The sequence below is a fragment of the Onychomys torridus genome, chromosome 1 (genome assembly GCF_903995425.1).
Source record: "Onychomys torridus chromosome 1, mOncTor1.1, whole genome shotgun sequence".
Lineage (NCBI taxonomy): Eukaryota > Metazoa > Chordata > Mammalia > Rodentia > Cricetidae > Onychomys > Onychomys torridus.
The window spans coordinates 140,364,268-140,372,841 of record NC_050443.1 but is presented as its reverse complement, the minus strand read 5'-3'; the positions used below and the strand labels follow the sequence as shown (position 1 = coordinate 140,372,841).

At 45.8% G+C, this 8,574-nt stretch overlaps 1 pseudogene; it reads left to right on the top strand.

Moving 5' to 3' along the window:
• Positions 1 to 435: 435 nt before the first annotated feature.
• On the top strand, positions 436 to 1,684 carry LOC118576163 (annotated as a pseudogene).
• Positions 1,685 to 8,574: the final 6,890 nt, after the last annotated feature.

Here is an 8,574-nt window from a genome sequence, read left to right as displayed (position 1 = left end):
TGGTACATGCGGCCAACACTTGAAGGCATACCAGAACAGAAGCAAGGCCAGAACCAGCAGCCAAATATAGTCTTCAAAGGCCCACTCCCAGTGACCCACTGCAAGCTGGGTGCCACCTCCTGAAGTTTTGAGAGCCTTCCAAAATAGCACCATTAGCTGGAGACCATGATTATTTTGATAAATAAAACACTGATTGGCCAGTAACCAGGCAGGAAGCATAGTGTAGGCAGGATAAGGAGAGAGGAGAATTCTGGGAGGTGGAAGGCTGAGTCAGGAGATGCTGCCAGCCACCACCACCATAAGAAGCAAGATGTAAGCTACCAGTAAGCCACAAACCATTTGGCAACTTATAGATTAATAGAAATGGGTTGATTTAAGATATAAGAACTAGATAGCAAGAGGAAGTGCCGAGTGTGTAGTCTCAGGGTCCTCATCATGGTTCCTGGAGTGCCAGTCCCGCTGGAGATCCCCCTGGCACAGCGCCTGGCCGGCAATGAGCAGGTGACATGGGACCGCAGGTGGTTTTACTCCAGATGAGCCTGTTGAAGATATGGAAAGGGCTGTTTTACTACATGTGGATGCAGGACAAGCCACTCCAGCAGGAAGAACTAGGAAGGACCATTTCCCAGCTCATCCATGCTTTTCAGACTACAGAGGCACAGCACCTCTTCCTGCGGGCGTTTTGGCAGACCATGATCCGAGAGTGGGTGGGCATCGACCGACTGTGCCTGGACAAGTTCTACATGTTCATGAGGATGGTCCTGAGTGAGTCACTGAAGGCCTTGAAAACCCAAGGATGGGAAGAAAGACAGATTGAGCAGCTGCTGGAAATGCTCACCACCGTGGTACCAAACCCTGACAGCCAGGCCCCCAATGGGGTGAAGAACCACTTCCTGGAGGAGCTGACCAAAGTGGGCGCTGCAGAGCTCACCACAGACCAGAATCTGCAGTTCATCGACCCCTTCTGCCAGAGAGCCAGATAGCAGCCCGCACTAAGAACCCCCTAGTTTTAAATAAGATCACTCGGAGCAGCTTTGAGACAATTGTGGAACATGCGCCCTTGGTCATTGAAGACCTAATGAATGAACTGGGCACAGAGAGTGGGGAGGATGAAGCATCAGGTGGTGATGAGGAGTCCTCAGAGGGTGAGCAGGATCTGCAAGACACACCACCCAAGAGGCTGCCTGCAGGCTCCAGACATAGAGCTGACCCTGAGGCAGACAAGGAGCAGGTGTGGGATGACAAGGAAAAAGCTGGTCCTGTCCTCCAGTTTGACTACAAGGCAGTTGCTAACAGACTGTTCAAGCTTACCAGTAGACAGAGCACCCTTTCTCAGAACAGGAAACACCTCTACAAAGTGATCCAAAAGTTGTGGGACCTGGCTGGAGGCACTTTCCCTGATGATGAGGTCCCTGAAAAGGCCTGCAAGAAGCTGCTGGAAGGGAGGCGGGAGCGGAAGAAGAAGAAAAAGAAGCGTTTGCCCACGTTGCAGCCACAGAGTAAGACAGGGGAAATCGAGACAGACCCGAGCTCAGGGATGAAGAGGAAGAGGAGCAGGAGGGATGAGAAGGCTGGCCAAGGAGGGCCTCCTGGGAAGAGGAGGGAGCCTGGTGCTAGAGCAAAGCGGGCTGGTGTCCAGCAACCAGCGAGAAAGAGGAAGCGGCCATTGCAGAGTGAGAAGTGAGGTGCACCGCCCAAGCCGGCCGTCCTTGCTGGCACCTGGTTATTGGGCAGGATACCTGGACATGCTCCTGGAGCTTCTGAATGCCGAGGCTCTGAGCTTCCCATAGGGCAGGGACAGGAGCAGGATGAAGAAGGAGCCTCTCTGTACAGTGCCGGCCTTCAGAGCCACTGCCGGCATACCAGAAACTCACTCCTAAGACTCAAAATGTCACCTGGACTGTGTGCAGTGGCCAGAGGATCTAGAGTTTGAGTCCAGCCTGGGGCCCAGAGTTCTCCTTCCCCCAAAAATAAGAAAAATGAAACCAGATAACTCCACCTGTGTGGGTATTGTCACCTCTTCCCTGGGCTGCCCACAAAATAAACTACAGATCCTCACAGGAAAAAAAAAAAAAAAAAAAAACTAGATAGCAAGAAGCCTGAGTCATTAGGCCAAACAATTTAAATAATATAAGCATCTGTGTGTTTATTTGGGTCTTAATGGCTTTGGTTCTGAGCAGGACTGGAGAAAAAACTCCAACTAATGTATTAGGAGGCATTTAATCTATAGCTATTGTATAAAGAATAGTATACATTAAAAGTCTGCTTATTTAATTCTCATCACACCAGTAAGTAGATACAATTGAACTTTCACAGACCACAAAAGTTGTGTTGTCTGAAACTGAGGAGTGGGACTGGCTGAGGTAGGAGCAACAGACATTTTAGGAAAGGCCCTCTCCTGTGGGCTCAGCTTGACCCAGCTCCTCCAACTGGGAGATGTTCTGCAATGTAGCCTATGCCTCACTAGTGACTTGTCTTGCAGACTCAGCCTCAACCCAGAGAGTCTGTCCCTGACTCCAGGCCTCTAAGTACTTTCATACAGATCTGCTTGTCTCTGCAAATATCACAGTGTTTGATTATTCACTGTACGCCATTAGAGTTTTCTGTCTCTATTAGCTGGCAGGCTAGCCAAGGCTGCAGGAATCCATCCCTCCCTTTATATCCCCAGTACACAGCACACAAGCCCACTACTCTGAATGAAGAAGCAAGTGGCTACGCAATGCTGGAGTCATGCTAAACCTTTTTCTTACCAGTCTTCACAAGCCAGCAACTTCTGTGCCATATTATCCCTGTGGTGCAGGTGTGGACACTGAAGAGCATCCTGTGCAAGTCAGGGATCCTCCCCTTTGTTACACCACATGGCCCTTCGCTGTAGTTTGAAGTGGCCCAAGCATGTCTCATCCCACTATGTCATGTAGTCCTCTACTGTGTTTAGATGTAGCATAAAGGAATCACTCCCCTCTGTACCACATGGCTCTTGCAGTCATCAAAAATGGTCTGAGCATCCAGTGTCTCCTCCCAGTGTGTCATGTCTTGTTTCTCAAGCTTTCTGGTATGGAATCTTGACTCCCAGTGCAGAGATAATGAAGCAGTGGGACCTTAAGAGGGAATTGGGTCCTGGGAGGATCATCCCAAAGGGAGGAATGCTGTCTCATGGAGTGAGTGAATTCTTGTGGCAACCTGACTCCACCCTCATTTCCTCTTTTACCAGAACTCTGCTCTCTCCTCCCACAGGTTCCCACCAGGTTCTTCATCATGTTATTATACAGCCAGAAGAACCTCACCAAAGGCCAAACTAGGGAAGGTGTCTGTCTTGCCTTTAACCTCTAATACTGTGAGGGGCTTTTATTATATTCTTTATTATTATTCTCTCATACATGACATCCATACCACAGCCTCCCCTCCCTTCACTCCACAGTTCCCCCACTCCCTTTCCCTGTCCTGGGATCTACTCCTCCTTCCTTTTCCTTCAGAAAAAAAGCAGGCCTCCCAGGGATATCAAGCAAACTCCACCTACCAAGCTACAATAAGACTAAGGCACAAACTCTTGTATCAAGACTGGATGAGGCAACCCAGTAGAAAGAAAAAGGTCACAAGAGTTGGAGACACCCTCACTCCCACTTCCAGGATTTCCCACAAGAACACTAAGTTACACAACCACAACATATATGCAGAGGACCTAGCTCAGACCCATATAGGCTCCATGATTGTCACTTAAGTCTCTATGAGCCCCTATGGACCCTGCTTTGTTGATTCTGTGGGCCACATTCTCATGCGGTATCCTCAGTACCTCTGGATCCTACAATCCTTCCTCCTCCTCTTCTGTGGGGCTCGCCTGGCTCCACCTAATGTTTGACTGTGCATCTCTGTATCTGCTCCCATCAGTTGCCAGAGGCAGCCTCTCTGATGACAATTGGGCTAGGTAGACACTGACCTATGAGTATAGCAGAATATCACTAGAAATCATTTCATTTAATTTTTTTCTATCCTAGGTCTCTGGGCTACCTAACCTCTGGTTTCTGGCCATCTAGGCAGTATCAGGTGTGGGCTCCCTTGGACTAATCATTGGTTGGCCACTCCCACAAGTTCTGTGGCATCATTACCCCCAGAACATCTTGCAGGCAGAAGAAATTATAGGTTGGAGGTTTTGTGGCTGGGTTTTCCAAGTGCCACCACTAAAAACCTTGCCTGGTTATCGATGATTGCCAGTTCAGGTTCCGTGCCCCCCATTCCTAGGAGTCTTTGTGGTCATCATCATAGATTCCAGGGAGTTTCCATGGCACTAAAACTGTGAGTTTTAAAAGAGTAAAAACAGGGCTGGAGAGATGGCTCAATGGTTAAGAGCACTGGCTGCTCTTCCAGAGGTCCAGAGTTCAATTCCCAGCAACCACATGGTGGCTCATAACCATCTATAATGAGATCTCATGCCCTCTTCTGGCCTGAAGGCATACATAATAATTAAATCTTTTTAAAAAAGAATAAAAACAAATAAACAAACAAACAAAAAAACCCTTTTTCTTTATATACTGCCCTGCCCATGGCATAGTATCATAGTAATGGAACAGAAGAGCACACTATTTCATATTTCAGCTAATAGCTTCAGCTAGATCTTTACTGCTGTTCACATGAAAGTTAAAATAAAATGAAACCACTGTAAGACAAGCAAGTCTTCAGAAACAGTGTGATCACATATAGATGCTTCAACAGTGAAAAGAAATACAACGTTGGGGCCAGATCTGTGATTCTTTCAAACTTCTCTGGTAAAAAGCTGGGGATTCCAAAAACAGCCTTTGTACTGTAAGAGCTTCGAACAGGACTCTGTGAATCTTATTGTACACACTGAACTTTTGTAAAGCCATAGTTTCTTGAAGAAATCCTTTTAGATTTTTAAGTCACATTTTAAAGCTCTATGAATACATATAGAGATGTCTGATCTTAAAATTTCACTTTATTGAGAAAGCTTTTAGAACTTTCATCATCTAGATTATTTTACTTGTAAATTGAGTTTATTTTGAATATACAAATTTAGACATAATTTTGCACAAATGTGGAGCTTCTCATTTTATGGTTGAGTTTTGAAATTTCTTATCTTCCTTCTACATGTATCAGCCATAACTCCAAGTCAAAAGCCTAGTTGACACCTTTTATGTGTTAATACATCTGCACAGTCCTACTTAATCCTGTACTCTAGCTATGCATTGTTCATTCTGGGAAGCCTTCTTTAGTTGTTGTCTCAGAGGAAGAGATTCTACTTACTTAGGCCTTTGCATCCTGCTTCCCTCTCTTTCTCTCCTCTTTCTCTCCCTCTCCCTCCTCTCCCTCTCTCGGCAGTGCTTCTGGGGTGGCTTTCATTCATTCTTTAAGTGACTGCATAGCATTTGAGCCCGCAGGTAGTGTGGAATCTAGTCCCACTCTAACCATGGGAAATGGTCTCTTCCCTGGGCCACTAGAGGGCGCGGTCAGAGCAGTGTCAGGGTGAGACTTGGAGACATCTGTGAGGAAACTCACCTCTTCATTCCCCCCGATTCTCATCAATCTTCTTCATCCTCAGCTGAAGATGCTGTTGGTCCCAACTTCTCTCCCAAACCTTGCTCAAGAAGGGGACCCAGAACTCACTGGCTTTCTCCAATCAGGAGTTTACATACCATTCCAGCCATGGGAAGATGGAGGGATGTAGGAGTAGTGAGGGTATTTGTGACAGACTCTCTCAGGTTAGGTTTCTTATTCGGGGCTCCCACAGTTGTTGACAAACATGGAGAAAATGTCTTGCCAGAAATGTTCTGAATTGCACAATCAATGAAAGCAGCCCCTGTCACTATTGCCACTACAGTGCCACAGCTCAGGAGGACAGAAAATTCCAATGAGCAGGCTAAGAGCCTGACACTCATTACCTCAGTTAATATTCACAGAAATTCCATGATATAAGCACAGTTTTTGTTGTTACACAAATGACGTGTGTGATGTAGATATAAGTCCACACATCAACACAGATCTCAAAACATGACATAAATTTCCCTCATGCTACCTTAAGTAGGTCACTGCATGACCTCTCCTAAAGCTCCATCTTCAACTCCTGGAACCACCTGAACCAATTCAAGTTCAATCCAAGTTCCCTATATTTTTTGCAAACTCACAGCAATCCGGTGAGCTTGCATTTGCTCTCACTTCTGTTGTGAGATGTTCTCTATGCTGTGAATGTATTGTTACGATTGATAAATAAAACACTGATTGGCCAGTAGCCAGGCAGGAAGTATAGGCGGGACTAGCAGAGAGGAGAATTGGGGGAATAGGAAGGCGGAGTGGAGGAGATGCTACCAGCCGCCATGAAGAGGAGCAGGATGTAAAGTACTGGTAAGCCACGAGCCTTGTCAAAGTATAGATTTATAGAAATGGGTTAATTTAAGATAGAAGAACTAGATAACAAGAAGCTTGCCATGGCCATACAGTTTGTAAGCAATATAAGTCTCTGTGTGTTTACTCAGTTGGGTCTGAGCAGCTGCAGGACTGGTAGATAAGAGAGATTTATCCTGACTGTAGGCCAGACAGGGCTGGAGAAAACCAGCTACACACTTCCTGTCCTGGGTGCCCTCTTCTATTGATGGGATCATCCTAATTTCAACCAATGCTCTATGAGACAAACTCCTTCAACCAGTCAGTTTACATATTGCCCTGTCTGTGAGACTTTCCCCAGTAAACTACTATTTCCATCTTAGGATAACGTGACTTACTTACCTAACTCCTCTCTAGGAAAAAAAAATTTCTAAAGCCAAGTCTTAGACTCACTCACAGTATGCAACCTGGCACATAGCAGACCTTCCATGTAAGTTCATAAATAAATGAATAACTGGAAGAACTGTGAAGGGTCTCTCTGTAAGAACCAGCGCCAAACCATAGTCCTAATGACATAAAATATATAAAGAAAAGCCAGCAAATTGGAGTTGCTCCTTTCAGAGAGGATTTCTATGATAAATTCATTACCAAACCAATTTAGCAAATAAAGAGCCCCCGGCTTTGCTCTGCAGCTGAACCTGCAGGACTATTTGCCCTCTGGACCTGAGTACTGAAAACACTGAAGAGTGTGTGCTGGGCTATTCATACACAGCTCTGTGCTCGTTGCTGCTGGGATAGAAGGTTCAGTTCTTTATTAAGAGTGAAAATACTCTGAGTTCTAGCCTTACATAGCAGCCATTAAGGGGATAAAAAGCAGGAAAAGTCCCCTTTCATCCGAAAAGTTTGTGGTAATCATGGACATTGTGTTTCTCTTCAGAAACATAAAAAGACTGGCTTTCTTTGGACTTGCTAATCATTTTCCTTCCTTACCAGAGAGTGTATCTATCCTCCTAGGAAAAGAATTGAAGACCTCACGATGTGGAAGCCACCAGGGCCACAGTTGCTAATGTTTTTTCTCACGTGCTGTTTTCTTTCTGTGAACTCTGAGACATCATTAATGAGAATGCCCAATTATTACATCTGTTGACCAAGAGCAGGCTTTGCTGTCCAATAACACAGCCTTCTCTGGCAGTTTGCTCTAATGAGAAACTGGGTGATTGTGGGACATTTAATCAAGGAATATAGTTGAGGACTTAGAGCCTACATTGAACCTACAGCCAGAAATGCTAATTTTTTTGATGTTGCAAGTCTAATCAGGTTTATTTTATACATGCAGAAATGGCCATAGAATATTTCTTTTCCTGCCCCAAATTCTGAATGTATTTTGTACATCAAAGAAGCAGATATCTAGAGGGGGCTCTAAATACCATCTACTTCAAGGCAGAATAACTATATTCCACTCATCCCCAAAAGTCAGCCAGCCACCTTCTCAGCCGTTTCTGAGATATTTCATCCCTCTAGCCCTTGACACAGTTTCCTTGAACCTCAGAAACTATTGTTTTCATTTCTTCTATGTTCAAAGAGAAGTTTAGCTTTTCCACTGCATCCATCTTCTCTGCAGTGGAAGGAGGAGATTGGCTGGATTCCACTGCATCCATCTTCTCTACCGTGGGAGGAAGAGCTTGGCTGGTTCTCACTGCATCCATCTTCTCTACAGTGGGAGGAGCTTGACTGGTTTCCACTGCATCCATCTTCTCTGCAGTGGGAGGAGGAGCTTGGCTAGATTCTACTGCATCCATCTTCTCTACAGTGGAAGGAGGAGCTTGACTGGATTCTACTGCATCCATCTTCTCTACAGTGGGAGGAGGAGCTTGACTGGATTCTACTGCATCCATCTTCTCTACAGTGGGAGGAGGAGATTGGCTGGTTCCCACTGCATCCATCTTCTCTACAGTGGGAGGAGCTTGGTTGGATTCTACTGCATCCATCTTCTCTACAGTGGGAGGAGGAGCTTGGCTGGTTTCCACTGCATCCATCTTCTCTACAGTGGGAGGAGCTTGGCTGGATTCTGCTGCATCCATCTTCTCTACAGTGGGAGGAGGAGCTTGACTGGATTCTACTGCATCCATCTTCTCTACAGTGGGAGGAGGAGCTTGACTGGATTCTACTGCATCCATCTTCTCTACAGTGGGAGGAGGAGATTGGTTGGATTCCACTGCATCCATCTTCTCTACAGTGGGAGGA